The sequence below is a fragment of the Mustela putorius genome, unplaced genomic scaffold, assembly GCF_011764305.1.
Source record: "Mustela putorius furo isolate JIRA1106 unplaced genomic scaffold, ASM1176430v1.1 tig00000151_pilon_pilon_pilon, whole genome shotgun sequence".
NCBI lineage: Eukaryota > Metazoa > Chordata > Mammalia > Carnivora > Mustelidae > Mustela > Mustela putorius.
The window spans coordinates 2,776,266-2,791,194 of record NW_025421296.1 but is presented as its reverse complement, the minus strand read 5'-3'; the positions used below and the strand labels follow the sequence as shown (position 1 = coordinate 2,791,194).

General features: G+C 41.8%; 1 long non-coding RNA gene across 2 annotated transcripts in view; it reads right to left on the bottom strand.

The window, feature by feature from the left end:
- LOC101688263 overlaps positions 1-12,489 on the bottom strand; it is an 82,116-nt gene extending 69,627 nt beyond the window's left edge. For both annotated transcript variants that reach the window (XR_200858.3, XR_006605483.1), the window contains exon 1: positions 12,264-12,489. This is a non-coding gene — a long non-coding RNA (uncharacterized LOC101688263). The remainder of the gene's footprint in view (positions 1-12,263) is intronic.
- Between the last annotated feature and the right edge of the window lie 2,440 nt (positions 12,490-14,929).

Sequence of the window (14,929 nt, the reverse complement as noted above, 5' to 3'; positions counted from 1 at the left end):
TTTTCCAGCCAGAAAAATTGCTTGGGACCAGTGCCTCCTTTTTTTGTTCCATTTTTATACAGGAATGTCTGTAACTGTTAGGCTATGTTTGTCCCACCACTATATTTATGTGCAGATAATCTGCTTTTAATTTCATAGATCCACAGATGAAGACAAAATTTGCCCTGAAATGGATTATTACAAGAATCTCACCATACCTAATTTGTATGATTTAAACTGATATTTGAACCTTTGAGCTAAAAATATTTAGAATAGGGACGCCTGGGTGGCTCAGTTGGTTAAGCGGCTGCCTTCGGCTCAGGTCATGATCCCAGCGTCCTGGGATGGAGTCCCACATCGGGCTCCTTGCTCGGCAGGGAGCCTGCTTCTCCCTCTGCCTCTGCCTGCCATTCTGTCTGCCTATGCTCGCTCACTCTCCCTCTCTCTGACAAATAAATAAATAAAATATTTTTTAAAAATAAATAAATAAATAAATAAAAATATTTAGAATAGATTGTGAAGTTTGAGTTGATGCTATAATAGGTTGAGACTTTAAGATGTATGTCCCCACAGAAACTTGTACATAAATGTTCATAACAACATTATTGATGACAACCAAAAAGTAGAAACAATCCAAATGTCTACCAGCTGATGAATGGACAAATAAAACATGGTATATTCACATGATGGAATATTATTTGATCATAAAAAGAAATGAAGTTTTGATACCTGCTACAACACAAAAGAACTTTGAAAATGTGCTAGGTCAAAGAAGTCAGACACAAAGGCCACATGTTGTATGATTCCATTTTTTAAATATATTTTTTAATTTATTTATTTGTCAGAGAGCACAAGCAGGGGGAGCAGCAGGCAGAGGGAGAAACAAGCTCCCTGCTGAGCAAGGAGCCCAATGTGGGACTCAATCCCAGGACTTTGAAATCATGACCTGAGCTGAAGGCAGACACTGAAACAACTGGGTGGACCAGGCATCCCTTTATGATTCCATTTTTAATGAAATGTCCAGAATATGCAAATCCATAGAAACAGAAAATAGATTAGAGATTGCCATTGATTTGGGAGACAGAAATGACTATTATGGCTATGCAGTTTCTTTTCTGCGGTTCCTTCCTGGAATTAGTGGTAATAGATGTATAATTCTGTGAATATTCTAAAAAACACTGAATTGTACACTTAAAAAAGAGTGAACTTAACGGTATATGAATTATATCTCAATAAAGCAGTTAATTTTTAAAAGTCATTTCTTAGTAATATCTACTTAGATGATAATCATGAAAATTTTTCTTTTGAGAATAAAAATTTCATTATATCTTCCCAACTCTAACATCCTAGCCTTCATGGAGGAAGGCTAAAAATATTAGGTTCCACTTTGTTTCTTTTAATGCTTAAAACCCAGCTTTTCATTTATCTGTATTTAAAGCCAGAAATGTTGAATTTATCATTTTCACTCATTCAAGAAACATTTGTTGAGCGATGGGGCCACATCTAAAGATGAAGTAGTAGTCTTTGTCTTCAAGGAGGTTCATAAAGGACTCAAAGAAATAAACATAAAATGTGTTGAAGTAAATGTGCCACTTTCTCATCCTCCCACTTACCTTCAAGTATGTGTATATACACTACCTTCTCTCAGGTTACTTCAAATTCTTATAACCATTCCTTATATCCAATGCCGTGCTTGACAAGGGAATTTCCCCCACAATGATATTCTCTCCTGCATTTTCAATTTTTCCTTCTCTACTAGATTATTCCCATTCGCATACAAACATGCACACATTACTCTGAGATCATTTTTTTAAGTTTCTTTCGACCTGACTTCTCTCCTTCTGATACTTCTGTTTTTCTTTCCTTCTTCTTACAGCAAAACTCCTTGAAATGATACTCAGTTACTACCAGTTCCTCCTCTCCCATTTTCTCTTGAATTTGTCACTTGGGTTTTTCATCCCAACTATGGCACTGACACTCCTTTTTTCAAAGTCACCAGTGACCCAAACACCAGCCACTCCATGTCTGAACCTTACTTTCTATATCCTCCAAATTTCTTTTGCTCAGATCTTTTCTCCACACTATATCCTTATGGTCACTCAAGGCAAGAGGTCTTTAACTCCTCTTTTCCTTCACCTCCTACATCTGGTCTCTCAACAAACTCTATCAGCATTACTTTCAAAATACATCAAGAATTTGAACACTGCTCACCATCTTGACCAATCTTCACCAAAGAGCACCTCTCTTCTAGTTTACTTCAATGACCTCCTAACCAGTGTCTCTCCTTCAGTCCTTTTCAGAAGAATCTACTCTAAACCCAGTCAGATCATATTATTTCTGTACTCAAATCCTGCAAAGATGACCTAACTCACTCAAAGTTGTTACTATGACATGAAAGACCCTACGTGATTGGGCTCAACATTGCCTCACTTATCTCATCTTCTGACACTCTCACCTGCTCCTTACTCCAGCCACACTGGCCTTCCTGCAGTTCCTCAAACACATCAGGAACACGTCTACAGCATGACCTCTGTGTGTGCTGGACCCTTGGTCCAGGATGCTCTTCCCCTAAGTAACTTCCTTACTGTGTTCAGATCTTCATTCAAAATTCAGATATTCAGCGAGGCTTTCCTTGGCCACCCCATTATACTCCAATATCCCCTAACAATTTATATCTTTTCCTCTAATATACTTTTTTCCTACAGCTATCACTATATTTCATTCACAAAACTTTTTATCATCTGTCTCCCTCACTTGAATGTAAGTTCCATGAAAGCAGAGATTCTACTTTGTTTATAGTGTACCCCAATACATGGATAAGAATCAGGCTATATGCAAGACACATGGCGCTAAGAAATGAATTCTTAAATGCATAATAAATTAAGGTATCCAGATGATGTTATTAAAACAAAGAAGAGGGGTGCCTGGGTGACTCAGTTAAACGTCTGCCTTCCCAGGGTCCTGGGATTAAGCTCCATGGCCTTTCTGCTCAGCAAGGAGCTTGCTTCTCTTTCTCCCTCTGCTGTTCCCCCTGATTTTTCTCTCTCTCTCTCTCTCTCTCTCTCTCTCTCTTTCTGTGTCAAATAAATAAATAAAATATTTTTTAAAAATAAAAAACAAAGGAGAGAATGGAGTTCACATAAAGAAGAAAATGAGCACTTGTTCTTAGATAAAATTACAATTTGTCTCTCATTGTGATGAATTCTGCACCAATCTAATTCTTCATCTTTTTTCTTTTAAGATTTTATTTATTTATTTGACAGAGAGAGATCACAAGTAGTCAGAGAGGCAGGCGGCGGGGGGGGGGGGTGGGGGGGTGGGGAGCAGGCTCCCCGCTGAGCAGACAGCCTGATGTGGGGCTCAACCCCAGGACCCTGGGATCATGACCTGAGCCAAAGGCAGAGGCTTAACCCACTGAGCCACCCAGGCGCCCCTAATTCTTCATCTTTTAAGCACCAATTCATGTTTCACCTTTTCAATGAATTCTTCTCTGATGGTCCTACTATTCTAGCATTCTCTTCCTTGCCCATCTCCTAAACCCTTACAATCAACATTAATCAGTTACCACTTAAAAGCCTTATATGGAACATTAGCTATACGTGTGTTTTTGTGGCTAAACTTGCAACTATTTTTCCAACCCTTTGTCATCTCTTTGATAACATGACCCTCATCTTATACTTCTCTGTATATCCCAACACCCACCACTAAGAATTAATGTAGTTTTATGTGTGGTTGGTTTGTTTTAACTGGGTATGGGAGAGACCAGAACATTAAGATGTGGGGGTTTTTTTTTAAGATTTTTATTTATTTATTTGACAGACAGAGATCACAAGTAGGCAGAGAGGCAGGCAGAGAGAGGAGGAAGCAGGCTCCCTGCTGAACAGAGAGCTCAATGCGGGACTCAATTCCAAGACCCTGAGATCATGACCCGAGCCAAAGGCAGAGGCTTTAACCCACTGAGCCACCCAAGCACCCCCATTAAGCTGTTTTAAAACGTCAAGATTCAGCAATGCTCAGAGTCCTGGGCACACCTAGAAGTCTCCCAGAAGAAATATATCTGAATAATAGGGGAAGATGACAATGACGAGATTAGGGATGCACTTCTTCTCTTTCTTCCCCACCCCCACCACTTTTTTTTTAACTGTGGAAGCACATATATAACAAAATTAACCATTTTAACTATTTTTAAGTGTACGGTCAGTGGCATTCAGTGTATCCACATTGTGATGCATAATCACCTTTTTTATATAAGCCTTCGTAAATACCTATCTCAGAGGCAGGTAAAAGATTTTCATATTCTGCCTTATAGAGCAGAATTGCATCAATACCAGCCCCCCAAATTTCTGGGGGACAAAGTTGCCTTTCATCTTTTTTTCAAGTTACCCCATCATTACCAAAAAAATCAGTGTAAATATCATTAGACAGAAGTAAGAAAACACAGATAAACATCAAAAAGTACTCAGAGCAAATTGGGCAAATGACTTTTAAAGCTATTCCAAATAAAATTTTTAAAAAAATGTTCCAAATAACCCTAAAGATAACTTTCAGTAATTGTATATCATTATCGAGAAAGTTTCAGAGCAATGAAGCTTGTTTACCCAAAGTCTACTTTGCAACTCTGTATGTTACAGGTACTTCACAACAAATCATTCTGCACAGTAGATGGTCTCCCCCCCACCCATCCTAATCCATTTATCAGCTGTCCTCTACAAGATTCTGTGTTCCTGGAATCTGCATGCCAGATAAATGGAATGAGAATGCTGAGACACTGTAACCAAACTCTGCATCTCTGTTTGTCTTCCAGCAAGGAGTATTTTCCCTTGAATGATATTCCTCTTCTCTTCCTATAACAGTTTTTTTTTTAAGATTTTATTTATTTGACAGACAGATCACAAGTAGGCAGAGTGGCAGGCAGAGAGAGAGGAGGAAGCAGGCTCCCCCCTGAGCAGAGAGCCCGATGTGGAGCTCGATCCCAAGACCCTGAGATCATGACCTGAGCTGAAGGCAGAGGCTTTAACCCACTGAGCTACCCAGGCACCCCTTTATAACAGTTTTTTAATTCATAAATCATCTCTTAAATACATACACAGAAGTTCAGGAAAAGATGCTGGGAAGAGTACAGTGTACACGATACAAATGTCTGGTGCAGTGCACCTGTACTCGGCATGTCAGCTAACAGAGTACCTCAGAGTAAGGACTCACAGTCAGGCAGGCTTAGTTCCCATGCTGCTTTCTGCACACAGCAACTGCACAGCTCAGATAAGACACTGAACCTCTGAGCTTCAGCTCCAGCCACTGTAAGATGCAGAGCGATAGCAGCACTGGCTTCATGTGCCATTCGTGATGATTCAACGCAATAAATGAAAAGAAGGCATTAAGGGCTGTGTCTCCCACAATGTAAAATGAGTAGTGATAAGCAACACGTATTACTATGATTTTCACCTAATAGAAAGAAAAACTATGGCAGCAAAAACAAAGATGAAACATCGCTCCTGAAATGATGAAAATAAATTTTAATCTGAAAATAAATCTTTTCTTCACTAATGACCTTTGGTGGGGGGCAGGGGGAGAGAGGGATACTCTGCCTACCAATTCAAAGCTTTTACCAGTTCTTTGTGTCACATACCCTAGGGCCAGGATTTCTCCCTTTGTACAGAATAACCCAATAAAAGGTGAGGCCGGGAGTTATCCACATGGGGAGACAGAACGGAATCTAAATTATGTAATAAAAGAGTAGAAATTTGGGGCATTGTCCCTGGGTAGCTCCAAGGTTTCAGGGGCTCAAACTTGGAAAAGAGGGGCGACGAGCTATGAAAAGAAGCTGACAATATTTAAACAGTTTAAGACCCACAAGCAGGCTATGGCAGTAAAAGGTGATCCAGGTTGGAAAGTGGTTAGTAAACGATTTGTGGGGCACCTGGATGGCTCAGTAGGTTAAAGCCTCTGCCTTCAGCTAGGGTCATGATCCCAGGGTCCTGGGATCGAGCCCTGCATCGGGCTCTCTGCTCAGCAGGGAGCCTGCTTCCCTTCCTCTCTCTGCCTGCCTCTCCACCTCCTTGTGATCTCTGTCTGTAAAATAAATAAATAAAATCTTTTAAAATGAATAAATAAATAAATAAATAAATAATAAGCAATTTGTGAAAAAATCATCGCTGATATTAAAATTGTTCCTTATTCCTATTTTCCTTAAAAACCTTCCTATAAGTCTGTCGTGCCCAGAAACTTGACAGTGGTGATTTGGGCAATGAAGATACATGGGCTGGGTCACAGGTAGAGTGCTATGGAGTGGGAAAGGGCCAGGAACCCAAGGAGAGGAGGCGGTGAGGAACATGGAAATGAAGAGTTGGTGTGAGGTGACAGGAAAAAAGTCGGAGAGAATGTGAGTTCCACCAGCAATCTTTAGAAGTATTGGTGAGATCACTGGACCTCCAACATCTGATGTGATGAAAGCTTCAATGGCTCTGTTCGAAACAGATGTTAAAGAAAACATGAAAGTTGGAGGATTTGGGATACTCTGATTACAATTACTAACTCGTATACCCATTTTTATCTTAAAATTTTATGTCATTGTACACTTATATATGTAGACCAATCCAAAATTAGAAAGAAATCAAAGTTCAGAAGAGGAAGTTAAGAAGAGGAAGGATTTTACTTAAACTATACAAAAATGGTGATTATCTTATTAAAACTCTTATAGTTAAATAAGGGCAAAAATATAAATCAGGACATAAAAAATATCTTAAATACGTCCTATCACATATTGCAAGTTAACACTGACATGGGAATCAGCCAAAGTAAATGTCAATGCCAGTCTTGCTTCTTCTTTTTTTTTTTTTTTTTTTAAATTTTGTTTATTTGACAGACAGAGACACAGCAAGCGAGAGAACAGAAGCAGGGGGAGTGGGAGAAAGAGAAACAGACTTCCCGCCGAGCATGGAGCCTGATGTGGGGCTCAATCCCAGGACCCTGGGATCATGACCTGAGCTGAAGGCAGACGCTTAATGACTGAGCCACCCAGGCGCCCCAGACTTGCTTCTTATTGTGTGAATGGAAAATTCACTCAAGCTTTCAGGGTCTCATGAGTCTTGTCTGTCTGTGCAAGGTAAGGGGCCCTGCTGTGTTAGACTCTGTCCTCGTGCTCTTACCTCACCATTCATTCATAGGTGGGCACCCTTCTTTCCTGATGCTATCTGCTGCTCCAGCCTCCTTGGGTTTTGAGGACGCTTCAACACCCCTGTTGAATTTTTGGACGTTAGCCTCCCTCAAGCTTGGCTTGGCTCATTCATTCCGTTTCATTCCATTTCCTTCACCCTTGTCTTTGATGTGGACTTTCTGCTCCAGCCACCAACCCTGTCACTGCTCCTTATGCCCACAGCCATGAAGACCACACCCCAACCTCCAGGAAATAGTGGGGATTTGGGCAATAATAATACCAACTGCTAGGTTCCCATAATAATCAGTGGAGATCATCTCTATAAAAGTTCTATATAAAAATAAGGTAACAGGAGTGCCTGGGTGTCTCAGTGGGTTAAGCCTTTGCCTTCGACTCAGGTCATGATCTCAGGGTCCTGGGATGGAGCCCCACGTTGGTTCTCTCTGCTCAGCAGGGACCCTCCCCCACCCCCGCCGCCACCTGCTTGTGATCTCTGTCAAATAAATAAATAAAATATTTTTTTAAAAAATAAAGTAACAGAACATGATTTTGGAGGCACCAGGGTGGCTCAGTCAGTTAAGCGGCTGCCTTCAGCTAAAGTCATGACCCCGGTGCCTTCTTAGCGCAGTAGGCAGTGCGTCAGTCTCATAAAGTCATGACCCCAGGGTCCTAGGATTGAGCCTCATCCACCCATCCTGCTCGCAGGGAGTCTGCTTCTCTCTCTACCCCTCCCCACCTTCAGGTATGCACTCACTCATTCGCGCTCTCTCTCAAATAAATAAAGTCTTTTACAAAAAAAACAATTTAAAAAATAACATGATTTTGTATTAGTAGTCATGGTATTAAATTCTCTCCAGCTTGAATTTTTTTTATAAATGTGAAGCCTATCTATATATTGTGATTTCAATGGCTATTGCTCTTGTGATGACTTTGGGATCAGCCCCAAACATGCAAGCAAAAACCTTGTCTTATTTACAAATCTATCCACCTGTAGAAGCAAATAGACGCAACCATAAGAACAGCACACTTTAAAATGTTATCACTGCAGTGGAGTACTGCAGATGTTTAAAATATGAAAAATCAGTGGTAAACTTCATTTAAATTACTCCCATAGTTAAGGATAACTCCCAAAGTACATTCCCGAGTTACTTTCAAATTCCCTGCATATTTACAACAATGAGCAGACCTGGCTCTACCCAGCTCCTGAGAGGTCTCAAACTCTCTCCCTGGAGTCCCATTGGCCCTCCTCACAGAGGCTGACATCTCCTCCCAAGGGGGAGGCAAGACAACTCAAACTCCTGAATGCATGTACTTTGCCTCAGCGACCTTTCTCTTCCCAAGGTTGCAATAACCTATGCAACACTCTTTTTCCTCCCCTTTCTTTTCCTAGCCTCCACCTCGCCTCTTTTGTAATTATTTTCCCCAGAAACCTCTTTAAGCTCTTAGCAGCTTAGCTGAGACCTAAGTTCTGCTAGGTTGTTCCAGGTGCCAATTAATTTCGCAGCTGGAAGTGCGCAACTGAGGTTTGTGTAAAGTTGATGTGCTGAGGTATTGTAAATAAAGAAGAAACAGAACTCTACCAACCATCAGAAGTTAAATCTTTATTTTAAAACCGACAAGGAATTTAGTATTAAATTCATTACTGGAATAAGAAATAGTCAACATGGCAATTGCAGACAGAAACTGCAAGCACTTTATGTGAGGTATACTCTTCTGGACTCTAGTTAGCCAGCTTCTTTAAAGCTGTCTTTCATACCCAAACACTGTCCTATCCGTCAGTTACAGTCACTTGCTGGCTCGGTCACAAAAGCTCCCTGTCAACTCTGGACAGGATTTTGACAGCTTCCAGAGCATCAGTTCTGTCACTAACACTTATTTCTCTTCAACCTACATAAGATTATATTAATTTAACCAGGCTAGAGACATTCTCTTTCTGTTAAGATCAACCTTGAGGCCAGACCTGTCCTCACTCTGAGTTTTCCTGCAGGGGGCTTTTCAAGGCTCTCCCTCTCGCTCCCTCTCAGTTGCCTCAGTCAGTAACTCAGTTTGTGGGAGTCAGGCTCAAGAACACAAAAATGTTTTCGTCAGTTGACACTCCATTGACTTTGGAGGTGAATTCCTTTAGAGGTGTGCTTCTGCTAAAAATTATAACTGGCACATTCAGGTCAATTATCCCTCCCCCCAATCTATCCTGACATATCTCCCTCTCAGGCAGTAAGAACTGCCACCTCTCTCAGAATACCCACTTCTCAGAAAGTATCTCAGCCAGGGGACTGTCTGGGCTGTTCAAGTGAGGGAGCATTCCAAGCTATCTCCTCAAGGAAGCTGCCACATACTTTGCTTTTCTTTCACACATTTCTCACATACGTCATAAAAACTCATACAACACACAAGGTATATGGTTCTTTTCCTGTGGTATTCCACAGGATACCACATGACTTCTCATTGATTTATGCAGAAATGACATGAATGTGTTAGTATATGCTGTCTACTTTCACTAACATGACTACAAGAGGAAAAAAGAGAATAAAACATAGGTGCTCAGTATATTAATTGCTGTCCTATGTTCCCTCCCACTACTTCCTCTTCTTTCTCCTGGAGTCCAACCAAATCACATTCTCACCAGGCTGGTGTATTAGTCATATTGTAGCAAGCTGTTTACCATAGAGACTCCCAAATACAACAATACTGAAGACACTTCTCTCTCTCCCATAACAACCTAATTAGGAGATAGACAATTCAGGGGGTTGACAGCTCTGCTCCATGAAATCATTCAGGTACACACAACCCTTCTCTATTTTTGTTCCTCTATATCCAAGAGTGTTGCCCTCATCTGCATTTTTAGAGATGACTAACCACACCACAGTCTGCAAGAAGGAGAAAGTAGACTAGTACATGTGACTTCTGCTTCTATTGCTTCTATCCCATTGGCCAGAGGTTGGGGAATGTAGTCACTAGTTGGACAGCCATGCACCCATTGAAATTTGGGAATTCTTTAACTGAAGGAAGAACTGAAGGAGAGAATGGATATGGGGTGTGAGTCGATTAGCAGTATAGTCTGTGCCACATCCAGTTCAGATTTAGGCTTAGAGAATGCCAGGTTTGCCCAGTCTGGGCACAAGGACTTTAACATTTCTCATACCAGATCCTTGAGAAGCCTCTGCTACCGGTACAGTGCTAACACTGTCAGCTGGTATCTTTATTTATTTATGTATTTATTTGAGAGAAAGCAAGAGAGAGCAAGCACTAATCAGGTGGGAGAATGGCAGGGAAGAGGGAGAGGGAGTTGCAGACTCCCTGCTGAGCAGGAACTCGATGTGGGCTCCATGCCAGGACCCTGGAATCATTTTCTGAGGGAAAGGCAAACACTTAACTGACTGAGCCACCCAGGCACCCCTGGAATCTTTTTACGTCTCAAGCCTTGTGCTAAATAATTTACATACACTAACTCATTTAACCCTCACACAAAACATATGAAGTGGATATTATGGTTCCCATTTTAGAGATAAGAACTTAATTTAGAGAAGTAAAGCAACTTTCCCAAGCTCAGACAGCTAAGTGCCAAAGTCAGGAGGACAGGGTAGAGTGAGGTGGTCACATGAGTTATAGGTAAATTTGAGGTAAACTAGACCATTATGCAAAGCTCTGAGCTAACAGAGACTGAAAGCTAGTTTTCCAGGAGGAACTCCAGTGGAGACAGGGAACCAGACGGAGGGCAGAAGGCTGTTCAGACTAGCTGATGCACGTTGCCAGAGTTAAGGAGATGAGCCATGACCTGTTCTCACCAAGGGACTAAGCCAAAGAGTTGGAACCTACCAAATGCTGAGTGTAGAAGTAATTCGCCATTTTCTGTCCACCCCTCCTCACCAGAAGAGGGTCTCTCTGCATAGTGCCATAATCAGTGACCACATTTTAGGGCTTGGAAGGGACTCTGTCCATATTCAGTCATTGGCCACATAGGTTGGATATCACCCTTTATTCAGAATCTGTTTAGGCTTTAGGAATATAGAGATATTCAGGCACAAAATCATCCCTTCTCTGCAAGGTCTAGCAGGGAAAACAGACATTCCATACTGTGCTCCTAATAATGTATAACAATTGTAGTAGGGAAAGTAGTGGCTGGTGAGAGGCACCGCCTGCCTTATGTAAAGAGGGAGGGACCAGGGGCACCTGGGTGGCTCAGTGGGTTAAAGCCTCTGCCTTCAACTCAGGTCATGGTTCCAGGTCCTGGGATCCAGCCCCACACCCGGCTCTCTGCTGTGCAGGGAGACTGTTTTCTCCTCTCTCTCTCTCTTTCTCTCTCTCTCTTTCTGCCTGCCGCTCTGCCTACTTGTGATCTCCTCTGTCTGTCAAATAAATAAATAAAATCTTAAAAAAAAAAAAAAAAATCCTTCCTATTAAAAAAAAAAAAAAAAAAAAGGAGGGAGGGACCTTTTGCATCCAAGAGGCAGGAGCCCAATCCTAACCCAGAGGGAGGGGCCCATTCTCCCTCCAGAAAGACTCGTTCTTGTGACCATAGTACACAACGAGTCTTGCTGCTATGAGCCGCTCTCACATGTTAAAGAATCAGCTTCTTGTGGGGCACCTAGGTAGTGCAGTTGGTTGGGTGGCTGACTCTTGGTTTCAGCTCTGGTGGTGATCTCAGGGTCGTGAGATGGAGTCCCCGGCTCCACAGCGCAGAGTAGGCTTGAGCTCCTCTCTTCCTCTCCCCTGCACCTTTCACGCCCCTCCCCTGCCCTGGCGCTCAAGTGCTCCCGCTCTCTCGCTCAAATAAATCAATCCTTAAAAATAACAAGAATTGGCTTATCGTACCACTGACTTCTCTCAGATTCTCATTTCCAAATCCTGACTCTTTCATTTTAATTTGATCTTTATCAAGGACTATCTCCCCCCCCCCACGATTGTTCCTAGTACAGTGGTCCCCTCTTATCTGTAGGGGATACATTCCAAGACCCCACAATGGGTGTCTGAAACAGGAACTCTTACCAAACCCTACATATACCGTCTTTTTCCCATACAGACATACCTATGATAAAGTTAACTTATAAATTAGGCACAGTAAGAGATTAACAAGAAAACTAACGCAAATTTCCGCTTCCCTCTTCACAATTTCACGAAGATTTGTTCTTACCGTAAATCTTGGCAGCCGCGGCGTAGGGTTCTTTTTCTTTCCTTATCAAGTTGAAAACTTTCACCTTTTCACTTAAAGGAAGCACTTTGAGGCTTCTCTCTGCCATATGCTAATTGCCACCATCACTGACTTGTGCTTTGGGACCATTATTAAGTAAAATAAAGGTTACCTAAACACAGGCCCTGCAGTCCCCGAGGCAGGAGATCTGAAAACCCAAGCGGGCAGCAGCCCACACAGTACGCATGCGCCGGGAAAGGGCGGCTGCAGGTCCGGGGCGGGACCGGAGCACACCCCGCAGATTCATAACGCTGCTCCCAGGGGCTCGAGAAGCTTAGAATTTATGAATTGTTTAATTCTGGAATTTTCCAGGTAATATTTTCAGACCATGGGTAACTGAAACCAGGGGCAGCAACACCACGGATAAGAGGGTATTACTCTACTGATGCTTTCTTTAATCCTTTCAACTCCACGCATCAGACTCCCTGCCCCAAACTTTTTCCCTGAGGCAACTAGTGTACGACAGACTGAATCCTGTAAATGATCCGTTGCTACCAAATGTTAGTTACAATCACTACTGTTAATGAAAATAAAATGCCAGAATACTCGTATCATCAGCCCAACCAGCACACCCCTCGAAACTTTACAGGCTGAAACACCTTTGGCAAACCTTCAGAGGATCAGAAGCCTATACCATCCTGAAAAAGAATAAAGTGACGGATAATGAACAGTCCTGATGTCATTATTCACACAAGCCAAGACTGGAGCTGCTAGGTAAAGAACAGGGAGGGCTCTTCGGTGGGTGTCCCTGCAGTATGGACCCTCACAATTGATTAGGTACATAATTAATTCAGCTCAGAGCAACCACAAAGGTAAAGTACCCATTGGCAAGAAATAAGAAAGACTAAAGAATTTAAGAAGTAGGGGGGGGGGCATCTTCAGAAGGGTATGGTCTCCTTTTTTAAGGTACATTACATCCAAGATTGTGCTGCTGTATAAATCACAAATACTTCAATCATTCCCCAAGTAGGTACTATGTGTGCTAGGTACTGAAAATGTCACAGTAACAGGTAGACACTGTCCTTGCCATATGAATCAACAGACATATAAATAAAGCTGTGATTATAAACTGCTAGAAAGGTTATGGTGGAAAGTTCAAAGAGTTTGGTGAACATTTTGAGAAGTGACTAATATAGATTAAAGGGTCAGGGAGGGGCGCCTGGGTGGCTCAGTGGGTTAAAGCCTCTGCCTCCGGCTCAGGTCATGATCCCAGGGTCCTGGGATCGAGCCCCACATCAAGCTCTCTGCTCGCCAGGGAACCTGTTTCCCCCTCTCTTTCTGCCTACCTCTCTGCCTACTTGTGATCTCTGTCAAATAAATAAAAATCTTAAAAAAAAAAAAAAAAAGGCCAGGGAAAGGACTGCTGAAGAAGATATTTAAACCCCAAATGACTAGAAATAGGCCAGTAAAATGACAGGAGATGAGAATGCCAGTAGACACTGAATGCAGAGGAGGATGGGATTTGAGACCCAAAGCCACAGAAGTGGAAGTCAGTGCTTCTCGGTAAGCAGGGACAGCGAGGTTACCTGCGTTCCACACTAGTCCAGCTGCCCTGGCTATGGCATGTCAACAGGGTCATAAAATCTCTACCTCTCTCTCTTTTTTTTTCTTTTTAAGATTTTTATTTATTTATTTGGCAGACAGAGATCACAAGTAGGCAGAGAGGCAGGCAGAGAGAGAGGAAGGGAAGCAGGCTCCCTGCTGAGCAGAGAGCCCGATGCGGGACTCCATCCCAGGACCCTGGGATCATGACCTGAGCCGAAGGCAGAGGCTTTAACCCACTGAGCCACCCAGGCACCCCAAATCTCTACCACTCAACCAAGGTCATTAGACTCTTGGTGTTCAGATGTTTTCTGTCTGCAGGGCCAAGATAGGACAGAAAAAGTTGCAAACCGAACTCTGACTGCTAAGGTTATCACTGTGTAATTCCTTGAGCTTTCCAGGTAGAATTAATCATTAGATATTCTGGGTCCGCATACCTCAACCATAGTTCCCTGTCTCACTACTGTTGTATTATAATTCCATCTTTACAATTTTTCTCTCCTTCTAGATTGTGAGGTACACAGAAATCTTATATTTTTATTTATATTACTGGAATCTAGCACACTGCCTGGAAAAGAGTAACTCTTCTGTAAATGTATATTAAATAAATACATGAAAAAAATAAGTCAATTAATCAGGCATTAGGATTCTGTTGTAACTTAAGGAACTATGGGTTTACATACATTATGCATTTTTATGCAAAAGTGTCTAAAGATAATAATTAATGAGAAATAGCTTCTTTACTTTATTGGATGATACTCAAAATTGTAGTGAAAGAAAAAAAGAAGTGGAAAAATATGCTGACCCAGACATTAAGTATGCAACTATTTATTTTCTTATGAAAATGTCAATGCATTACGAGGGCTAGTTAAATGAAGATACACAGCCTTCTACATCACTGCCTGACTTCAAAAATAAATGCATCTATCCTCAAAAAACAAACAAAAAACAAAAAAGCACTGATTTTGTGTTCTAATTGAAAATGTGATGTTTTCAACTAAAAAAGGTTTATGTTCTAAACTAATGCTATATGAATGCAATTATTCTCAAAATGCCCTATTTGGAAT